Genomic DNA, 23,310 nt, shown 5'->3' with positions numbered 1-23,310 from the left:
CTCATATTATGGTCCTTCTAAAGCTAAAGTGAGGCCTAAGGAAGGAGTGTGTTAATCCCCACCTGCCTATAGATTATCCCCTACTATTTTATTTACTGCCCCTTTCAACCTAGAGCTGCTCAAATGATTTTTTTTCACTCCTATGGCAAAGAACAGCACCATTCCTCCTCTTGACAATAGAAGCGAACTGGACCATCAAGTGATTCATGGCTCAGTAATGGTTGTGGGATAGATTCTTCTGTTATGCCAGTGTGCAGTTTAGAAGCTAGTACAAGCTATGTGGCAGAAATACCGATAGTTCTGTCCTACCATTGAAGAGAATGACAGAGTTTGAGCAATAAGCAAAGGGTTCTTGTAGCACTTTTGAGGATGAGAGAATGAAGTTGGTAGCATAAATTTTTGTAGACTAAGACGAGGTCAGAATCAGAATACAAAATAATCACAACAGATTAGAGAGCTTGACCAAAACTAACAAAATGATTGTCAAAGGGGAGAAATATACAGTACTATCCTTAGGCAATAAAATGAAATGCACAGATATAGGATGAGGGACACCTGGCTTGCAAACAGTCCTTGTGAAAGGGATCTGGAAGTCTTTGCAGATCATAAGCTGAACATGAGTTAGCAGTGTGGTGCAGAAGCTAAAACAGCCAATGTAGTTCTTGGCTGCATTAACAGGAGTATAGAATGGGATGGAGGGATAAATAGTCCTGCTCCAATCTGCTTTGGTTAGACCTCACCTGGAGTCCTGTGTCCATTTCTGAGCACCATAATTCAGGAAGGATATTGGCAAGCTAGAATATGTTCAGAGAAGAGTGTCCAAAATGATCAAAGGTTTGGAAACCAAGTCCTATGAAGAATGGCTGAGGGAGCTGGACATTTAACTTGGAGAAAAGAAGTCTGAGAGGGAACATGACAGACATGTTTAAATATTTGAAATGATTTCTTTCTTCTTTCATTTCCTGAGACTGTGCTAAGAATTTTCTCTTTTAGCACAGTCTAGGCTATTGAGCAATGGCATCAAATTACAGGAAAAGCGATCCCACCGAAACATTAAGAAGAACTTCATGACGGTAAGAGTTGTTTGGCAGTGGACTATGCTGCTGCCTTGGGGTGTGGTGAGGTCTCCTTCTCTGGAGCTTTTTAAGCAGAGGCTGAATGCCCATCTGTCAGGAGTGCTTTGTGTGACATGTCAGAATGGAGTTTGACTGGTTGATCCTTATGTTCTTTTCCAACTCTATAATTCTATGATTCTATGACAACATTTTACTGCCATTGGCTCAGTGCTATGGACTCATGAGAGTTGTAGCTTGACAGGTTTAACCCTCTCTACCAAATGTTGCTGGTGCCTTGCCACACTACAGCTGCCAATAGCATCGAGTCATGGCAGTTTAAAAAGTATAGACTCACCCAAAGTCTATTTCATCAGCTGCATGGATTGAAGTACAGAGGAATAGATGTGAATGACCAAGTTGCATCATCGAATAACAACAAAAGTGTGAAACTTGTGGATATGGTGGCATGTTCAATTTTAACAATGGTTGTAGGGAAATAAAGTCGGGACCCAAGAAGAGTAGATAACCATATGAATACTGGAGGGAGGTCTGGAATGTAGTCAGATCCTATCCAGGAACCAGAAAAGACTATGGTATGTTAAAACCTCATGGAGCTGAAGTTGTAATTAGTGTTGCACTGTGTATAGTATACCAGAAAACCATTGGTTCTCCCATCTCCCGTTATTTCCTATTTGAAGTGGTTATCTTATGCTACCATGCTGGTAAGCGGCCTGTGCCACCACTTTTGCTGGCTATGGAAAAAGAAGCAAGTCTGACTGAGGAAAACATAACCAATTAGGACTGGTGGCCAGAACAGAATATGCAAGCAGTTGTAATTTTTCTTCCTGCCCACTGGAACCTTCCCATGCCATTTCATATATATTGTACATTCTCTCAACGTATGTGGGACTTGTTGGGATCATATGTGTACTTAAAGGGATATCTAGTTTGGAGGGTTTATATGCAGCAGAGAAGGAGGAGTTCTTCATCTTTGTGTCTCAGTTCTGACGCATTCCCTTGGCACTGATTCAGCCTGGTGACAGACTGTTCCCTGTGAGTGCCAGTCTACTGTAATTGTAAATGAGCCATCCTATTCTCAAATTCTACAGTCTCTAGGATTTTAATAGGAGTAGAAATTCTTAATTTACGCACATTGCTATAGGACTATTACATGATGATATAAGTACCTATATAAAAGTGTGTACATTTCAATTTGTTTCACTGATTTTAAAAGTGGGTGATATGAAGTCTCAATTGTTTCTTTCTAGAAAAAAAAGAAAAGGTATAGCAAAAGAAAAAACAGTGATTTCTTTCCAGAACAGTAGGAGACTACTACATGGTAGTGTTCTTCATTTTAGGGGAGAGAGGTTTTCCAAAAATCAAAAGCAAAAAAAGACACTCTAATTATTATTATCTGTCATGGAGATGTAGTATGCTGAAATAAGGGATCTCTGTGCTGTTTATAGGGTGAGAATTGCTTCTTAATAGAAAACCCTTTTGCATTGCGTATTATCACATCACATTCTAGCCCTATAATTATATTTTAACTGCCATTGTTCAATCCTAGGGTTTGAACAATGTAGAAGAATTGTATTTAAAACCTTCAGCTGGATAATTCTGGCGTCTTAAACAAATGACAAACCCCAGGGCTCCTTAGGGTGCATCCACACTGTAGAATTAATGCAATTTGAACCACTTTTAACTTTCATGGCTTGATGCTATGGAATCCTAGGAATTGTAATTTTATGAGATCTTTAGCCTTCTTTGCCAAGGACTCCTGGTGTCTCACCAAACTACGTATAACTCCCAGGATTACACAGTATTGAGCCTAGACAGTTATAGTAATGTCTAACTGCAATAATTATATATTGCAGATGCACCCATAAGACAGTTAAAGTGGAATAATAGTAATATAATTTTGTAATGTGAAAGGATGGTATATTTGTCTCTGTTTTAGACAACTTTCAAACTACAGGAAAGGAGATTCCACCTGAACATCAGGAAGAACTTCCTCACTGTGAGGGCTGTTCGGCAGTGGAACTCTCTCCCCCGGGCCGTGGTGGAGGCTCCTTCTTTGGAGGCTTTTAAGCAGAGGCTGGATGGCCATCTGTCGGGGGTGCTTTGAATGCGATTTCCTGCTTCTTAGCGGGGGGTTGGACTAGATGGCCCTTGAGGTCTCTTCCAACTCTACTATTCTATGATTCTACTTTCACTCTTCCCATTTTTTATTCTGGCCAGTCATGACATAATTGGGATATTTATGCATCCAAAATATTAGTAAATGTACTATAAAGGTCATTCTTTAGTGACTAGAAAACCCTACAGTGTTGGTGATTACAACACACGTCTACTGGTGAGAGAGAATAGAGAAACAGCATGAAACCAATTTACAGATTGGATTTAGAAAAACAGCAGAAATAACTAATGGGATAGGAAGATTTTCAGTTTATTTCTTGCAAGTATAGCCTTGGTGGATGTGTATAAGCATTAATTGTTGCTAGATATAGCCTTGGCTTATAGATATTAAAATTCTTTGGGATCTAAGGCAAGAGAGTGAATTTCTACTTGAAGCAAGAGGCTTCTTAGTTCTAGTATGCTCTCTTGGTATACCTGTAAGTGTAGCTAGTACTGGAAAAGACTCCATAAGTCTCCTGTGTGGAAAAAAAAATCTAAACCATATAACTCTAACCTTAAACTAATATGTGTTCAAAAAAGTAGACAACATGTAATCATTCACATTGTGAATGCTGCCTTATGTACTGTGCATGCTTTGAATCATGTTTATTGTAATAGATTCTATGTAAGATTTGGGAAAATTACTTCTTAGCTCATAAGAACTAGAATCTCCCATTTTGCATGACCAGTTTTTCAGGGCATTATAATCCAAAATAGTATTGCCTAGATCTGCACAGGTCCCTCTTGAATATCTGTTTTGATTTCTATAGGCTTTCCATAATGTCACAACCAGATCACTCATAACCTGGTTGGCTTTTCTGTTTATCTTTTGGAACTGCTGATACTGTTTTCTCTGGCATGAAGAATGTCTCTCACTTGAGCAGCTGCAAAGGGCAATAATCAAGTCAGGTAATAATCACAGTCCTTCCTTACCCTCTAATTTCAATATGCCTGGCTGCCCACACACTCCAGTGAAGCTCTAGCATTCCATCTTGTCAGGACTAGACATTTCCCTACATTTTTATTTTTGATTCCAAGGTCGGGGTTTTGTCATTGCCAGCATCTAGTCAATGCCTCTTTTCTAGCTCATGATCTCTCTGGCAATTACTTTCTCATGTAAAGCAATGCTGTCACATCAAGGGAGTGTTTAGTGTATTTTTAGACTCTTTAATGTGATTTAGCAGCTGGAACTGAGGGGAGAATTATAGTCAAAAGGTAACAACTGTGGGATTTCATGGCTAGGGAGGAGGAGGGGGCAGCAGGCCTTCAGCTGTGCGGAAGAAAATCACAACATGCCTTTTCTGGCAATGTGAGCCTGCACAAGAGCAAAGGCAGGAGGGGAGCAAGTAAGTTTGGCTGGATACATATCCAAGGCTGAGTCTAAATTCTGACAAGACAAAGGAGAGGACAAGCTGAAAGTGGCTCCTTTGTCACCATCAGCAAGTAGAAACCCAGATGGTTCTGTGTGCTGGGCTTCATTTTAGAATGAAGGGTCCTGCTCTGAGCATTAAATAGGCATGCGTGCCATGGGGTCGCAGATCTGATTCGCCTCCAGCTTTCCCTGTGTTTCCGATTTAATCCCACTATAAATAATATGTGTAGGAGGTCTTTTTGCAAAGAAACCCACTCAGTTGACAGTTCACAGAATCACCAAGTTAGGCAGGATGAAAAAAACCATTTAGGCCAAACGCTTGTGCTTCTTGTTGTTGTGTACCTTCAAGTAATTTCTGACATGGGGATTCTCAGGTGACCCTATTACAGGGTTTTCTGGGGTTGACATGCCCCAGATCACCCAGTGGATTTCACTGTGAAGTGAGAATTTGAATCCTGGTTTCCAAAGTTTCAGTCCAACGCTAACAACACAATATCATCATCATCATCATCATCATCATCATCATCATCATCATCATCATCATCATCATCATCATCATTTAATTACTTATTAATCGCCCTCCATCCATGATGCTCTAGGCGATTTACAAGATAAAATTGTAAAGGATAAAAATATATACATACAAATATTGATAAAATTAACATAGATTAAAAGCTCTAGTAAAGAGCCAGGTCTTGAGTGCTAGGGTAAAAGGCCCTAACTCACGCATGGCTCTCATATAGGGCGGCAAGGCATTCCATAAGGCAGGGGCAGAAATAGAAAAAGCTCTGCGCCTGGTCCTTTCCAAGTGCACTTCTCTAGGACCCGGTACATAAAGTAAGTCTCGCTGGGATGGTTGTTGCGACCTCCGATGATGGGAGAAGGAGAGACTGTCCCTAAGGTACGATGGGCCCTGGCCGTAAAGAGTTTTAAAGGTCAGAACTAGCATCTTATATAGACCACGGTAATCAGTTGGAAGCCAATGCCGATGCTGCAGCACTGGTGTTATGTGGCATTTCATGGGTGTTCTTGTGAGTAGCCTGGCTGCCGCATTCTGAACAATACGGAGCTTTCGGGTCGTGGACATCGGAAGGCCAACATACAGGGCGTTGCAATAGTCCAGCCTAGACGAGACCGTGGCATGGATGACTGTTGCCAGCGCCTCATCAGATAGATAGGGTGCCAGCTGCCTCGCTTGTCGTAGGTGGAAAAAGGCCTGTTTGCTGGCAGCAGCGACTTGAGCTTCCATTGTCAGCTGCGAATCTAAAACGACACCCAGGCTCTTAACGGTAGGTGAAGGAGATAGGGCAGCACCATCGAAGGTGGGTAGCAAATGGGTCAGACCAGTCGAGCGGCCATGCCAAAGAATCTCAGTCTTCGCCGGGTTCACCTTCAGTCTACTAGCACGTAGCCAGTTCGACAGAGCCTCCAGACATAAGGTGAAATTGTCTGGTATTGACGTTGCTCCAGGCTCCAAGCGCAGAAGGAGCATATTGATAGCAGTCTAGGCCGAAACTCCGAGCCAAACTAGCAAGGGGTCTAACGTAGATGTTGAAGAGAAGAGGGGAGAGAATTGCACCTTGGGGTACCCCACATAGGAGGGGAGATCTGTCAGAGACTTGATCCATATACTCCACGCATTGGCTCCGGTTTCGCAGAAATGAGTTGAACCAGTTGAGGGCCTGACCGCGAACTCCGGACATGGCGAGACGGTGAATCATTAGATCGTGGTCAACGGTGTCAAACGCTGCGGTAAGGTCGAGAAGTACCAGTAGCGCTGATCCGCCGCTATCAGACTGGCGACGTTCATCTGTAATGGCAACCAGGACTGTCTCCGTCCCATGGCCAGGGCGGAAGCCTGACTGGAAAGGGTCCAGGCCAGCTGTATCATCCAGAAATTGTTGCAATTGTCCCAGTACAGCCCGCTCTATCATCTTACTCAAGAATGGGAGGTTGGAGACAGGTCGATAGTTGCCAAGGGTCATGGGATCCAAGCTAGGCTTCTTTAGCAAGGGACGAACCCTTGCCTCTTTTAGGTTGTCCGGGAAGACCCCCTGTTCAAGAGAGCCATTGATTATATTACTCAACGGATCGAGTAGACCTTCCAGGCAGCTCTTCACCAGCCAGGAGGGACACGGATCAAGGGAACAGGTGGTTGGTTTTGCAACAGCTAGGATTCTAGCGACATCTTCCTTGTCAATCGGAGTAAATCGGTCAAAGATAGGCCAACTAAGCAGCCACAAAGTCTCAAGCTCACTCAAGGTATCAACTGTAGGGGGCAGTTCCTGCCGAAGCACAGTGATTTTATCAGTGAAAAACTTCTGGGATGCCTCTGCTGTAAGAGCCGTGGTTGCTGGGTTTTGGACTAAGGGAGCCGGACTGGTCAAAGCACGGACGATTTTGAATATTTGAGCTGGGTGCGATCTAGCAGAGGCTATTAAGGAGGAATTGTAAGATTTTTTAGCGTCCTTGACGGCTGATTCGTAGGACCTGCGAAAAGCCTTGAAAGCGGACAGTGACACCTCGTCGGGTTTCCGTCACCACCGATGTTCCAGCCGCTTTCGTGCTTGCTTCATCACCCGTAGCTCATTAGTGTACCAGGGGGAGCGATTCCGGTGAGGGCGAAGGAGGCGACTGGGGGCAATCTCATCCAAGGCAGCCAACAAACTGCATTCCAGGTGTTGACTAGCTCATTGAGAGTGACGCACACAGTTCCCAGGCCCTTAAGGGCATTCAAGAACCTAGCAGGTTCCATGAATCTCCTAGACCTAGCAAAGATTGGTGTGGTAGGATGGAGAGGAGGAGATGGAATCTTAATCCGGGCCTTCAGGACAGCGTGATCAGACCAGGGAACATCAATTACCGCAGATAGAGATGTTCGTACTCCGATATTAAAAATCAGGTCCAGAGTGTGGCCGGCCCGGTGAGTAGGGCGAGTCTTGAGTAGTGAGAGCCCCAGAGCTTCAAAGGTTGGTACTAGGTCCTTAGTCACAGATGAAGATGGCAGTGCCTCGACATGTACATTAAAGTCACCCAGAACAATAAGTCTGGGGAACTTCAGGACCCAGTCCGCCACAAGATCTAATAAATTCAGCAGACTCTCTTCCGGAGACCCAGGCGTGCGGTAAACTACAAGAATGGCTAGGGATTCCCTGCTAGCCAGGACCACACCAACACACTCAATACCGGCTATCTTTGGAGTTGGAATAGCTTTGATGTTAAAATAATCACGGGAGAGTATTGCTACCCCTCCACCCCGACCCCCACTCCGTGGGTGTTGAAATATCTGGAAGCCTGGAGGTGTCAGTTCATGTGAGGGAATGTTATCACCCTCACAGATCCAGGTCTCTGTAATACAAACCAGGTCCGCTGCTTGATCAAGAATAAAGTCAGAAAGGGTAGCAGTTTTGTTGACAATAGACCTAGCATTGAATAGTAGCAGGGACAGGAGGGGCGTTGGTAGCACCTTCTCGGCCGTATGCCTAGGGTTCTCACTTGCCATGTAGGAAAACACAAATAAGGATGGCCATTGAACTAATGTAAAGACTTCCAAAGAAGAACTGCCCACTAAGCTAGTTTATTCCATTGTCAAAAATCTCATAGTAATGTTTATATGTGTCACGACCCAGGCTGCAGAGCACCAATAACCATACACAGAGGCCAGAATCTAACTAATATCTTTATTATGGAAATATATAAGGTTAATAAAAGCAAGTGTAGGAAATAGTTCAGGAGTAGACCTTTCAGGGAAGGTCAAAATTAGTCCAAAGAAACAATGTCCAATATGAAATATTAAGGTCCAAAGTTGTAATCCAATAACCGAAACACTCACTTCGCCAAGCAAAGTGAGGGGAGATGACAAGGTCCTTTAGTCCATGAAACTTGAGCAAGGCTAGGTAATAACTTGATACTTGGAACACAAGGCTTGAACAAGGCAACAAGAAACGAGGAGCAAAACCAAGATCCGTGGAATTTACTTGGCAAGGTCCGGGAAGCAAGGCAAGATCCGTGGAAGTAAACAAGGCTGGGAACGAAGGCTTGGAAACAGGAACAAGGCTTGGAAACAGGAACGAGGCTTGGAAACGGAGTAGCTGTCCACACACGCTACTCCAGTAGCTGACGAATTGACTCCGCAAGATTCCAAAAGGGGCAAGGAACCTAAATAGGGCCTCGTTTCCCACCAGAGAACACTTCTCTGGGGAAACCAGAAACGAAAGTCAATCTCTGTGTCCAGATGTATGACTCCCTAAAATTTCTCATGGGAGCAGGCTTAATCATCAGAATGCTTTGCTGCGATTCTCAGGCTTCGGCGATTAGCCTGCTGAACTCCTTTTTGTTGTAGATAATAATTACGGCGAGAAAATGGGGGAGATTTTGACTCAGGGCTTGTTTGGCAGATTTCTGGAATACAAACCTCCTGCAGGTGCAAGGGCTCTAATTCAGGCTGGGAAAGTTCCCTTTCTGGCTGAAATGGTGGAAAACCCAAGTTTTCCTCTTCATCTGTCACAACAGCACTAGGAACGGGACTACATGGCCCATGAGTCATCACAATATGGGATCTCCTGTCTTGAAGCTATGGGTTTGTGTTCTAGTCTCTGGAGCAAATCAATCTCATACTACCTTTTATATGGCACTCCTACCAGTGTTCCAGTATAGCTTTCAAAACACCTCTCAATCTTTCACTTCTAAACTAAATACACCCAGGTTCCTAAGTAATTTCTATTAATGCTTCATTTCCAGAACATTTACCTTCTTGGTTACCCCCTCTGAACATTCCTCAATGTGTCAATATCCTTCTTGAACTGTGTTTCCCAGATCAGTTCAGAAGGACAATAGTAATCTTACGTTTGGTTGCAAGTCCTGTCTTTCAGTCCAGTTATCATTTTTTGCACCTCCAATTTAGACAGCTCCATTGACTTCAGTGGTAGAAATGGCTTTAGGTTTAAAAACACTACACTTATATACACAGATCATATAACTCTACTTGCCTCACTGCAAACAGAACTTCAGAAAATGCCAGCCACAGATGCAGGCGAAATGTTAGGAGAGAATACTGCTGGAATATGGCCATACAGCCTGAAATTTTCACAGCAACCCAGTAATTCCGGCCATGAAAGTCTTCAAAAATACATGGCTTTTGGTTTGTTGCAGTTTTTGTCCCCAAATTAACAATACTTTTACTTTTGATTACAAATATTGACCCTTTCTGTTTAAACATGTGTGTCCAGTTCTGAGCAGATTCCCACACAGTCCTGCTAATTTTCCCTGACAAAGAGATTTGGGTTCTCCTGAAAATTTCCAAAGAAGCCATGAATTTCCAAAGAAGCAATTTTGGTACCATTTTGCCCATACCAATGGAAATACCAGGGCAAAAGTGTTTTGTACATGTTTTTCTAAAGAGGGGGGAAGAAACTTTTAGCAGAGAAAGATCTTCAAATGGATGCCCCATAGTGCTTATTAAAAACTAACTGCTGGTTGCTGCCTTGAAATTATACCTCTCCCAAAATCTGCCACCAGAAAAAACTGCCTCGCCCTCACCATGGTTTCCCCAGGATTATAGACATTTGTCTTCCTGGAAATTCATCAAAATCCAGAGAGAATGGGGAAGCACATTCTTGACTTTAATGGGTGCTCTGTTTAATTAGTATTGGCATACAACTAAGTAGTAGTGATTATGATGATATAGCGTTTGTTGCGTCCATTTATATTTTCCACTTAAAAAATACCTGTTCCTTACCACTCTTGATTGCAGATTCTTCCTCCTCTACTTCTTCTGGTTCCGTATTTATTCTTTTTCCTTACCTTCACAAATGCTCTTTTCTTTTCTCTTGTCATACAATCTTTTTAAATTGGGGTGAAGGGGAGATGTGGGTTAGAGAGTGAGAATGCAGAGATCATTGTTTTACAAACCATGGGTTGGTAATATGGTTGTATAATGTTTTTTCTTTTTACAAAGTTACTGTTATCTTCCCTGCACTCGAGATATAGGATGGATAATAAACAAATAAACAATAAAGATAAAGTTTAGTGAAACAAACCGAGCATGAATTGCACAGATCATTTGAATACCATGTTCTTTAGACCTACAAACCACCTTTAGTGAGAAGATTACCTTACGACCTTTATGAGGACCACATTACCATTTCACAGATGGGAAAATTGAAGGTACAAAACAGCTGGACTTGTTACCTTGAACTAAGATTTGAAGACTTGAAGATTCCGGTTCCATTTTTTGGATCTACACTAGGTGTGGGCAAACTTTGGCCCTCCAGGTGTTTTGGATTTTGGCTCCCACAATTCCTAACAGCCTTCCGGCTATTAGGAATTGTGGGAGTTGAAGTCCAAAACACCTGGAGGGCCCAAGTTTGCCCATGCCTGATCTACACTATTCTCTACAGATGTTGCAACACAGACTTTACATACTTTCATCCTTTTTAAGCTTTTAAGATGAAAATAACAATCCCTGGAATAAATCCCATTTTCATTCTGAAAGTCTGTAGAATGTGGTGGTGTATTTCATTCAGTTATAAGAGCAATTACCATTTGTTACAAAATGGATCTTGAAGTCCTCGTGGACAACAAGTTAAACATGAGCCAACACTGTGGCAGTGGCTTAAAAGGCCAATGGGATTTTGGCCTGCATAAATAGGAGTCTAGGGTCTAGATCAGGGGTCCTCAAACTTTTAAAGCAAAGGGCCGGTCCACAATCCTTCAGACTGTTGAGGGGCCGAATTATCATTTGGGAAAAAAACCCAAACAAATTCCTATGCACACTGCACATATCTTATTTGCAGTGCAAAACAACGACAATAACAATGAAAGAACAATACAATATTTAAAAATGAAAATAATTTTAACCAACATAAACCTATCAGGATTTCAATAGGAAGTGTGGGCCTGCTTCTGGCCAATGAGATAGTCAGGTTAATTAGGATTGTTGTTGTTGTCTGTCTTCAAGTCATTTCAGACTTTGGGCGAGCTTAAGTCCAAAATTATTTATTTATTCATTTACTACATTTATTTACCACATTTATATCCCACCCTAATCACCCGAAGGGGACTCAGAGCAGCTGTATGTACATACAATAGATTATATTATTAGCATAGCACACTATTAGCATTATATATTACTATATTGAACTATATCACTATACTGTAATATTATATGTAATATGTAACATATAATTAATATTATATGGTATTTTTATTAGTATTATATTGTATAAAATAATAATATTATCAGTATCATATGTATATACAATATATTATATTATTAAAACGGATATAAAAATATTATATTATATTATAAATGAGGGCGGGGGCCAGGTAAATGACCTTGGAGGGCCGCATCTGGCCCCCGGGCCTTAGTTTGGGGACCCCTGGTCTAGATCGAGGGAAGTCATGTTACCCCTCTATTCTGCTTTGGTCAGACCACACCTGGAATACTGTGTCCAATTCTGGGCACCGCAATTGAAAGGAGATGTTGACAAGCTGGAAAGTGTCCAGAGGAGGGTGACTCAAAGGATCAAGAGTCTGGAGAACAAGTCCTATGAGGAGCAGCTTAAAGAACTGGGCATGTTTAGCCTTCAGAAGAGAAGGCTGTGAGGAGACATTATAGCCATGTATAAATATGTGAGGGGAAATCATAGGGAGGAGGGAGCAAGCTTGTTTTCTGCTGTCCTGGAGACTCGGATGAGGAACAATGGCTTCAAACTACAGGAAAGGAGATGCCACCTGAACATCAGGAGGAACTTCCTCACTGTGAGGGCTGTTCGGCAGTGGAACTCTCCCCCCCCCCCCGACAGTGGTGGAGGCTCCTTCTTTGGAGGCTTTTAAGCAGAGGCTGGATGACCATCTGTCGGGGGTGCTTTGACTGCGATTTTCCTGCTTCTTGGCCGAATGGGGTTGGATTAGAGGTCTCTTCCAACTCTCTGATTCCATGATTCTATGAGATTTATTCTCTTTTCCATTATTTTATTCCCATTAAGGTTTCCCTGGGAAAGGGCCTATTTAACCCATTCAGAGCAAGGAGGGCTGATGTTACTGTATTTCAGTTATAGGAAGTGCAATTTCTATTTTTTTTTAAATTAACATTTCCCCCCTTTTGCATTCTTCTGTTCCCAAGGAGGTTTTCCTGGGCAACCATCCCCATTTGACCTATTCAGAGTGCTGAATGCAACCTTTTGATTTTTGGTGTCACTCCATATTTGCTCCTCCTGTCTTCAGCAGTATTTGCACTCCTTTTCCCAGAAGTTCTAATTTATTCTTGCTCTGAATTGACCACTGGTGGTCGTGACGTAATCTCACCTGAGCCAGCGGGGTTACACCCAGGCTAAACTTTCCTGGCCGCCTTCCACCTCCGTCTGGGAGAAGCATGGGTAATCCAGTCCGGGTTTTACCCCCGCCCTGGAGGCGGCATGCGAACGCCGCGGGTGCCTTCGCGCCTAAGCAGCCAGGAGGCGCGGGAGCGGAGGTGATCCAGTCCGGGTTTTGCCGTCACCGCCTCTTCCTCGGCGGCGCAGCCAAAGACTCCCGGGCTCCTCGCTCATCGAGGGGTGTTCAAATCTCAGCGAGGGAAGCAAGGAAGGAAGGAAGGGGCTGCCGAAGAGGGAGCGGGGAAGGGCGCAGTCCCACTTTAGCCCGGGATCATCTATGGCTAGAGGCAGCCAGCATGGTGAGTACTAAGTAGTCGCTCTCTTCGTCGGGCAAGCAAGACCGGGATGGGTCCGGTTGGCGAGGTCCTTCTTTGTTCCCCTTCCTTTTCGGACTCCCAGTCCGGCTCTGGACCCTTCTACCCTGACCCTATGGCAGTGTATATGGGGTCTTCCACGCATGGGTGCTTCCCGGGTCAGCAGAGTTAGACAATGGGGTACGTGGAGGTGAGAGGGCTCCTTGGGGGGCGCATTGGCTTACATATGGGGCCAGATGTGTTTGGGGATGGAGGAAAGGGGGCACAGAGAGCCTTGGTGCTGGGTTGCTGTGTGTTTTCCGGGCTGTACGGCCGTGTTCCAGGGGTATTCTCTCCTGACGTCTCGCCCACCTCTATGGCAGGCATCCTCAGAGGTTGTGAGGTTACCTCACATGGCCATACAGCCAGGAAAACACAATAACCCAGTGATTCCGGCCATGAAAGCCTTCGACAACAGCCTTGGTGTTTTTCGGGAGTGAGAAACCAGGCAGACACATCGCTTTGGCGTCCCCTGTTTTAGCCATTGCCCTGCCTTCTCAACCTACTGGGAAGGGTGCAAATGCACACTGTAGAGTTAGGACCCCATCACACTAAAGCATGGATCCACTTTAAATCCACTTTAGGGAGGGGGCTTTAAACAGCTTAGCCAGAGAAATTCTGGGCCTCACCAAACTACAAACCCCAGCATTCTGCAGGAGGCAGAAACCGGATTTAAAGTGGATTCATGCTCAAGTGTGATGAGGTACATAATGCACTTTTAAACTACTCCGGTGGCCTAGGGGATAAAAGCCTTGTGACTTGAAGGTTGGGTTGCTGACCTGAAGGCTGCCAGGTTCGAATCCCACCCGGGGAGAGCCCTCTATCAGCTCCAGCTCCATGCGGGGACATGAGAGAAGCCTCCCACAAGGATGGTAAAACATCAAAAAACATCCGGGTGTTCCCTGGGCAACGTCCTTGCAGACGGCCAATTCTCTCACTCCAGAAGCAACTCCGGTTACTCCTAACACGAAAAAAAAACTACTGTCACTGCCACGGCTCAGTGCTGTGCAACCCTGGGAGTTGCAGTTCTCCAGGACTGTCCTCTGCTCAAGAATGCTGGCACCTGACCAAACTGCAACCCTCAGGATCCCATAGAATTGAGCCATAGAAGGTGCAGTGGGGTCAGACTGCATTAATTCCACAGTGTAGACCAGGCAAACTTGCCCCCCCCCAGGTGTTTTGGACTTCAACTTGCACCATTCCTAACAGCCTCAGGTCCCTTCCTTTCCCCCCTCAGCCGCTTAAGCGGCTGAGGAAGAAAAGGAAAGGGCCTGAGGCTGTTAGGAATGGTGCAAGTTGGAGTCCAAAACACCTGGAGGGCCCAAGTTTGCCCATGCCTAGTGTAGATGCATCCTGTGATCCCTTTGCATGTGTTTTGGAACCCACCTCAGAGCAGAGGTTGCCTCCTGGGGAGCTTGACATTGTGACATCCACACCAGGATCGTTTTTCTTTTTACTTAGCTGCAGATCTGGATAAACCGGAACACGTTATAGGGAGGTGTGTATTGCCCATGTGTGTGTGTGTGGCTTTGTTTTGAACATATTGAGGCTTGACAAGCAAAACCTCACATGCTCACAAAAGCTGAGCTCATCGCGTCCTATCTGTCTCGCCATAAAACACCCTGCTAGTTTGATCCCAGGTCTGACTGCCACAGGGGCGAACAGGTTTTTGGGATTGTACCTCATGGATACTCCTGGAAGTAAAATAACATTTTGAAAGGGGTTTTCATGGTTTGTTCTTTGGCTTTACTAGAGGGGTAAAAGTTCCAGATGCCCTGAATATGGATTACTAAGTATTATTTTCTCTTGGATGAATGCTATCCTTGGTTGTGATATTTTAATCTCGCAGCCGAGCAGCAAAAGAACATGCCTTTGTGCATATTGTATGGTTTTTTAAATTGTGTCAGAAGCGACTTGAGAACATACTGCAAGTCGCTTCTGGTATAAGAGAATTGGCCGTCTACAGAGACGTTGCCCAGAGGACGCCCGGATGTGTTAGCTGGGAGGCTTCCCTCATGTCCCCGTAAGCTAGAGCTGACAGACAGGAGCTCACCCCGTCTCACAGATTCAAACCAGCAACCTTAAGGTCAGCAACCCAACCTTCAGGTCAGCAGTCCAGGCAGCACAAGGGTTTAACCCATTGCGCCACCGCGGCTTCCTATATTGTATGTTGAAATCCATTTAAGCAATTGTGAGACTGATTGCAAGTTTAGTAGTTGTTCTGGCTAAACATTTTCTTTTTGTCAGTATGTTCTTGGAAGATGTGAACTCTGTGGTATCGCTGCTAGTTCTTCTAGAGTGACCTTACCCTTTCTTCTCCTTATTCGTAATAAGAAAAGGACCTTGAAATCCAACCATTAATTCCGTTTGGGTCTCCCACGTAGGGCAAAGCAGTGAATTCCACTTGGAGCCTCCTACTCTGAGATCACCGAATTAACTAGAATGAATTGAATGAGCACACTGCAAGAGGTGGCTCCCTTCTGCTAGGAATCAAACCCTATTGTTGGCAGAGACCACCCTGAAGGAGCGTGAAATATTGCAAGCACAAAAGTTTGCCGTCATTTGTGAAAGGAGAGCACAGAACTAAATATGGCAATACTAGATATAAAATAAGACAATGGCTTGATGGGTTTTTTTTTTCTTGTGATCCCCTTTAGAATATTGTAAATATCTTAGCTGGCCAGACATTTTATAGAGATCTGAGCTGACTCCTTATTCGTGGGATGTGTGTGTGTGTGTGTGTGGGGGGGGATTTCAGGAGGTCTAGATTATGAAATCAAGTCTTCCAACACGACTGTTCAAGGCATTGAATTGTGCCCTTATATGCCACCCTGAGTCTCCTTTGGGGTGAGAAGGGCGGGATATAGATAAATTAAAATAAATAAATAAATAAAATGTTAAAAGACATAGTAAGGCTGTTGTCATTTGTATCTGATCATGATACAGATATCTCAACGTCGTCCAGTTTATGCAATCTGGCAGCAAGACTGCAGGGGTTGAAATTTTTAAAAACTAGCCCGAGACTCTTCATTATATTTAAGATTCTTGTCTTCAGATATTCTCAATAGATTAGATAAGAGAAAATAACAAGGGGTATTTGTGAAAGAAGATTCCACAGAAAAATATTCAGAATGGATTAAAGACCTCCACCACTACTGCTCTCAAGCTGTCCATCCAACTGTAGTTACATCGCCTTAATTTTAAATAGAATGGTATCATTAGAGGGGATAGAAAGATAAGACAAATTGTCAGAGAGGCAGCAGCACATCCTTCTACTTCCAGATCAGTCTGCCCAGAGCACAACACAGTTTGCCAAAAGCAGCGAGTGGTACAGGGCAAAGATAGCTTTTGATGACTCACACAAGGGAACACAAAAGCCCCCGGACTCCCATTGTGTCAAACCCTGGAGAAATTCTATGTAAGATCAACCTGGTGTGAATTCTTAGCTTGTTGATTTCCAGACATATACAACGAAACAGTGCCGCAAGCAAAGTGTATAACCCAGATCACAAGCAGGATTGTCTCTGATCATAAGGGCATATAAAACATTATCTTTACTACTAATCGTATATCTTGGAATTGCTTGTATGCATATCCTTTCTTCCTCATTTCGTTTACCAGATTTTATTTTGTAAGCACAGAAGTCTCAGAATATTAGATGAACATTTAAAGCTGGCATATGGTTTATTGTATCTTCTGTCTTGGCAAAGGAATCCAAGCTGTGTTTGTAGGGCAGGAAACTCAATTAAGAGTTTTATGATGCTTGGTTTTGTATTTGTTCTTCTTTGCAGAAATAGTCAGAAACACCAGTGCAATTTCTATGCCCATTTTATTCTGGCCTTGTCTTCTAAAAATAGGCTGATCTGTTATTGTAATAGCAGAATAAGGGCAGACATTAAAGTTGAAGATATTATCCACCCCAAGAATGTGGTTTTTTTTGCATTTCCACCCAATTATTAGATTAAATTGTAGTGCAAAAATTATTCACTTTGTGTGTTCTTATCTAGCTCACAATTTGACTTCTTACAGAATTTAGAATGTGTCTATCAAAAAATAGTGTTATGGCAGAAGGAAAGACATGGACTTTAAAGAAACATCCATAACTAAAGGTTACGAAGATCAAGTGGGAAATGGAGCCAGGCCTCTTGCACATTGCTTTTATTCCTTCAAATATAACTCTGTCCTTAACAATGTCTTTGGAAAAGACGAACTGAAAGTTTTCAAGGATATAAATTCTAGCTCAGAAACCAGAATCTGTCTAACATTCTCCTTGTATAACACCCAGGGGAGCCACAGTGAGTCAGAGTATAGTAAATTATATAGTTGATCCCAGTTTAGACGGGAGATGGGCAATTTGTGGCCCTAGCGAACATAGGGAAGATGTCAAATTACAACTCTCACCTGCCCTAGCAAACAAAACTAATCGTGAAGGATCATGGGAATTGCAGTCTAGTTGCATCTAAATGAATGCAAGTTGCCCATCCCTGTTTTAGGTACAATGAAAAAGGTTCTCAGGGATGGGGAAAGAGCTATGCTTGGAATCTAGAGTCACTTCCAGTCAAAGTAAACAACTTTGAGCTGAATGCAGCACTTGTCTGATTCACTGTACAGTATCTTTGTGTCCATTAATGCCCAATGTTTAATACTGCAATCTTATATAGATTTGGTTAGTAATAAGCCCCATTGAGCTCAATAGGCCTACTACCAGGTAAACCGATTTAGCATTATAGCCTTATAATATTATCTGATATGTGCATGCGTGACTTAAATTGTGGACTACATTGGTACTGATACATTTTATTCTTGTTTTTTATTAAAATGGGAAAATTATTAGATACTTGAAGATAAAAAAATCAAATGAACATTGTCTCTGTCATCTTGTTTAAAAGATTTGAAAAGAAAGTCTGTGGAATTATGGGAAATGGCAATTTCACTGTAGCTATACAAGAAGAAGCCTCTTGCATATGTGCAAACTTTTGGGTTCTTTGCAGGTCCTTTCTTTTGTATTATGAGTTGGGTTTGGGTGTTTGTGAATGCAGTCTCATGGCTGAGAAATTCTGTGGGCGGCTTTATTCTTTTTCTGAAAGACAACTGATCAATACAGAGCCAAGTCTGAGAGAACTCATACCCAAAGGAATGTCTGGGCATTGCTCCTTACCTCAAATGCTCTAGTGAGAGTCATCCCTACCTGCTTGGGGGTTTCACAAGCTGTTTCCTATAGAATTGCTATTTTTAGATCTAGAAACACTAGCTACTTCCTTGTTTCAGCCTCTGCCTCACCTTGTTTGGAGAAGCAACTGTGTGGCTTAAATATGCAGTGCATGGATTATGTCTTTCTTAAGTTTCAAAGGACAACACCTTCAGAAAATCTGGATGGTGAACTTCAGTGGGGTAAGATATGTGTGCTGTGCTCAAATCTGTGCTCGTAGCTGGTGAGAGCTGCATGCGGACATGTGAAGAAGCAACAAGTAGGCAGAGTATGAACCCTACATACAGTCAGACCTCCATATCCACAGATTCTGTATCCATGGATACAACCATCAACAGTTTGAAAATATTCCAAGAACAAAACCTTGATTTTGTCATTTTATATAAGGGACACTATTGTATGCAATGGGACTTGAGCATCCATGGATTTTGGTATCTGCGGAGGTGGAGTGTAGAGGTTCCTGGAACCAAGGCTAATAGATACCAAGGGTCCACTCTGTACTCAAAGCAGATAACATATTATTTTCCTACAGAGAAGCGCTCCCTAGGAAAAAATGAAATGACTCAGAGGAGGCTTACCGCATAAAATAGTCTACTGTATTCACTAACATCAAGCTTTTTGCAGGCCATGCAACTATAGAAATATAGTTTGATGAAAACTATTCCAAGTAATTGCTATTTCAACCATCTAGATAACAGGGGCCGACTTCAGTGTGAAATCTTTCTTAGTTGTTAAATTAGCTGAAATTTTGGTTGTAGTTGCTGTACATATAAACAGATTCTGCAGATCTGGAAGTAGTATAAAAATGATGAAAACACATACTGTATATACTTTTAAAAATGTGACAAGAGAAGATACATGAAAACGTTATTTTTCTTCTATAGCAGTAGTTCTCAACCTGGGGTCCCCAGATGTTTTTGGCCTACAACTCCCAGAAACCCCAGCCAGTTTATCAGCTGTTAGGATTTCTGAGAGTTGAAGGCCAAAACACTGGGGACCCCAGGTTGAAAACCACTGTTCTATAATATTGGAACTCGGGATCACCTAATAGAATTGTTTGCAGTATATTCTGAGCAGCATAGGTGTTTCCAACAATAAATGGGCAGGGAATTATTCTGTAATCATCCTTTCTAATCACTGAGGAGCTTCTTATGCTTCCAAATGGAGACTACCTTTCCAACTAACATTGGATTAGTTCGTCTGAAGATGTCCTTTCAAACAAACATTTCCTGATAGTTATACTGATAAATTCTGGCCATACCTTTTATTGTAATTTAAAAATATATAGGTTGAGTATCCCTTATCTGAAATGCGTGGGACCAGAAGTGTTTTGGATATTGTTTTTCTTTCTAGACTTTGAAACATTTGCATATACATAATGAAATGCCTTAGGAACCAAGTCTAAACATGAATTTAATGTATGCTTCATATACACATTGCATACCTAATAGCCTGGAGATAATTTTATACATAATGCAAGGGTGTCATTATTTCAGCCACCCAAGTGGATAAATTCAAATTTTGGAATTCCGGAAAAGGGATGGTCAACCTGGATTCATTTATTTTAATTTATTGTACACCTCCACAATCTCTAATATGGAGCTATTTATAAAATCCTTAAATTAGTGTTGAGCAACTGTTGGAGAATCCACACAGACCAGAATAGAGGTGACTGAAATGATAAGCATAGCCATATTTATACAAAATAACCCTTAGACTAAGTGGTCAGATTATTATTATTATTATTTAGAGGATGAAAATGATTAATTTATTTATTGAGTGTATATTCCACCTCTCTCCTACTATAGAGCTCAAGATGGCTGACAATATGAATTAAAACCAAGTACAACCAAACATGCAGTAATACAAAGTTTTTAAAGTAATTAATCTGTCTTATTAGAACTTTAACTTGAAACTTTAAAAAACCATTTGCATTAGTCAGAAGATAAAAAGCACATCTCATACAAAACCCATATTTCTCAACCCATTAAATACTGAAGGCCTGTTTAAATAAAATTATCTTTGTCTGCTGGTGCAAAGGCTCTACTAGGACTCCTGTCAGAGGGAATTTCATTTCCTAGTTGTAACCACTGAGAAGGCCCATCCTTCCCCATGTCCTCACTCCTTGTTCTGCTTGTGATGGTGGCGGGAACAAGATAATGCTTTCTGCAATTTCACAGTGCAGCCTCTATATTTCCCCCTTTCCTGACTATAATTCTTGATTGTCCAACAGAACATGAACAAAACATTTCTTCTGGATTCAAAGCAGTTTGTCTGAGAGCATTGAAAAGAGGATGCTTTTTTCTATATACTTAAGCAATGTCCAAAGTAGAATATCATGTGCCTTTCTCATAAGGGGTTGTACACCTGGCATTTAGTGCATGGAGGGAAGATTTGCCCATTATTCATATATCCCCCTTTTAACAATTCTGGGTTATAACCAAAGCCACACACTAAGATCCCCAAACTTTACCTGCTTCAGTTTGGAACCTGTTCATTTTCCTTTTCCCCCCTTGCACTGATGATGCAGAATAATTCCGTATCCATTTACCAGATCTTAGATTTGCTTACTTCTTTGGGAAACGGGGAAATTGATCTAGCAAAGGGGAATCAGATCTAATATGTATGTCACAAAGCTTTTATCCAGACGTTATTGGAGTCTGTAGTCAATAGACAATATTGATATCTGTTCTAAACAAGAAGGCTAATAGTAGCTGGTTCAGTGTAGCTGAAAGCCCTTTGGCCCAGTCTGTGATGAACCAGAGTTTACACCCAATTAATGTACAGATTATATATCATCTCCACAGAAATTGCCAAATTAGGTCAGTTTTCTGTCTGTGTCAAGAACATTTTCTGTAATTTCAGGAGGGAGGTGAAAAGTTATGCAGAGTCTACATTATGGTCTGACCTTTTTGAGTTATATTATCTCCTAATTTTTCATAATGTGATGATATTTCTCCCTAAAGGATTTATTCTCCACCAGCTATGTGACACCTATTATTCTTGCTCTACTTTCTATTTATAGAGCTTTCCAATTTTACTTCAAATCTTGGTGTCATTTTTATTCTAAAATATAAACTTCGGCAGAGATTTTCATGTATCAGTGAGACATCATGCGAAACAGTTTTCTAACACAAATTTGAAGTTACCCAACATGGTGAGCAATCCTATATTCTAATTATGCTGGACAGTGAACTAGTGGCAGATGTGCAGAGATGCTGCCATCATACCGGCAGATCAGTTACTATGTCCTATATTTAACTCTGGGGAAGGGAGGCGACAACACATGCCAGAGAAAAAGGTATAAAAGTGACAAATGTTCCTGAAACAACTGCTGATAATACCAGTTAAGGGCAATGCTGGCATTGAGTTTGCAAGGGCACAAGGGTCTATTTGGAGCCACCAGTCTATCTAGTGACAGAGTGGCCCAAGCATCTTGGTCACTGCTTCTGTTCATTGGTCTGAATATAGGGTCCGGTTGGTTCCTGTAACTGTGGAAGCAGCTGATGGAGAATGAAGACCAGGACAGAGAAGGAGCCCTAAATTAGGACCTGGGTCACATAATCTTTGGACTTGAATGCAAAACTGATGTATATAAGGATAGAGAAAGGAACAGTGCACTCAAGTCTCCATGTCTGCAACTGTACAACCCTCTTCCCCTTTGGGATCTATAGTGAAACTAGCACTATGCAGTCTCTGATTGGTTTCTGGGGTTTTGTGCATGCATATAGGATCTGATCTTCTGAAGTGTAGACACTGATGGGTTTTCAGCCACTGAAGTCAGTGGCTGTGCTGCCTAGCCTTTGCCATAAGAAAGCTTACATGTATATGGGGACGAGGGCCTTCTCTGTGTGTCAATGTTGCTCTTCAGTATTGGAAGGGAGAATATTAGAGAAATAGTTTGGCAACTACACAGGAAATGTACATAGGAAAGGGGACTGGCGGGAGAGGAAGCACATTCCACTGCAACCCTTATTACTTTGTGCACAACGTGTTCTTTACGTCCATTGCATACCTCTGTAGAGTGCTCTTCCTGGCACCCACAGTTGTTGGAATGGGAATTTGATCTCTGTGTTTATACCTTGAGGCATCTTTTAAAGCAGTGGTTTTCAACCTATGGGTCCCCAGGTGTTTTGGCCTACAACTCCCAGAAATCCCAGCCAGTTTACCAACTGTTAAGATTTCTGGGAGCTGAAGGCCAAAACATCTGGGGACCCACAGGTTGAGAACCACTGTTTTAAAGGATCTGAATAGAGAGATATTAGCAATATACTTGGTTTACCTGTAGGCTCTGAGGCCAGGCAGTTTTATACAAAGAGTTTTCTCCCTTTGTATGCAAAATGACTTCTTTCTATAGTTTCTCACTACCAGTTTTGTGAGTTGTGAGTGTATCATATAATAGCAGAGTCCAAAGGGTAGTCATGTAGACTCTATCTAGGTAATTTGCTTCTTTTTTATATATCTATCTAACCAAGTAACTATATGATCTAACTGATCTCTGCTACTAATTCTTGCCACATCTCTAACTCATACTCCTAATTGTCCAAGTATCTTACACAACAGCCTTTTAAAATCATATTCAAACACTCTCTCCGCAACAAATCCTTACTTTCTTACATTTACTATATTTCACATACATAATCATATTTTACTATAACTTCTCTGATAAACACAACAGCCTCTCCCATTCCCAGTCCATAATACCATCTGGATATCCAATCTCTGTTTGAAAACTTCCAGTGAAGGAAAATCCACCACCTTTTGAGATATT

The 23,310-nt window shown here is 42.3% G+C and overlaps 1 protein-coding gene across 1 annotated transcript in view; it reads left to right on the top strand.

Moving 5' to 3' along the window:
- The first annotated feature begins 13,080 nt into the window (after nucleotides 1–13,080).
- n4bp3 (NEDD4 binding protein 3) overlaps nucleotides 13,081–23,310 on the top strand; it is a 30,064-nt gene continuing 19,834 nt past the window's right edge. Inside the window, exon 1 of the mRNA XM_008104986.3 lies at nucleotides 13,081–13,276. The gene's annotated coding sequence lies outside the window, so the exon portion shown is untranslated. The remainder of the gene's footprint in view (nucleotides 13,277–23,310) is intronic.

The sequence above is a fragment of the Anolis carolinensis genome, chromosome 2, assembly GCF_035594765.1.
Source record: "Anolis carolinensis isolate JA03-04 chromosome 2, rAnoCar3.1.pri, whole genome shotgun sequence".
In the NCBI taxonomy this organism is placed as follows: domain Eukaryota; kingdom Metazoa; phylum Chordata; class Lepidosauria; order Squamata; family Dactyloidae; genus Anolis; species Anolis carolinensis.
The sequence above is the reverse complement of the archived record's forward strand: the minus strand, read 5'-3'. Positions and strand labels throughout refer to the sequence as shown.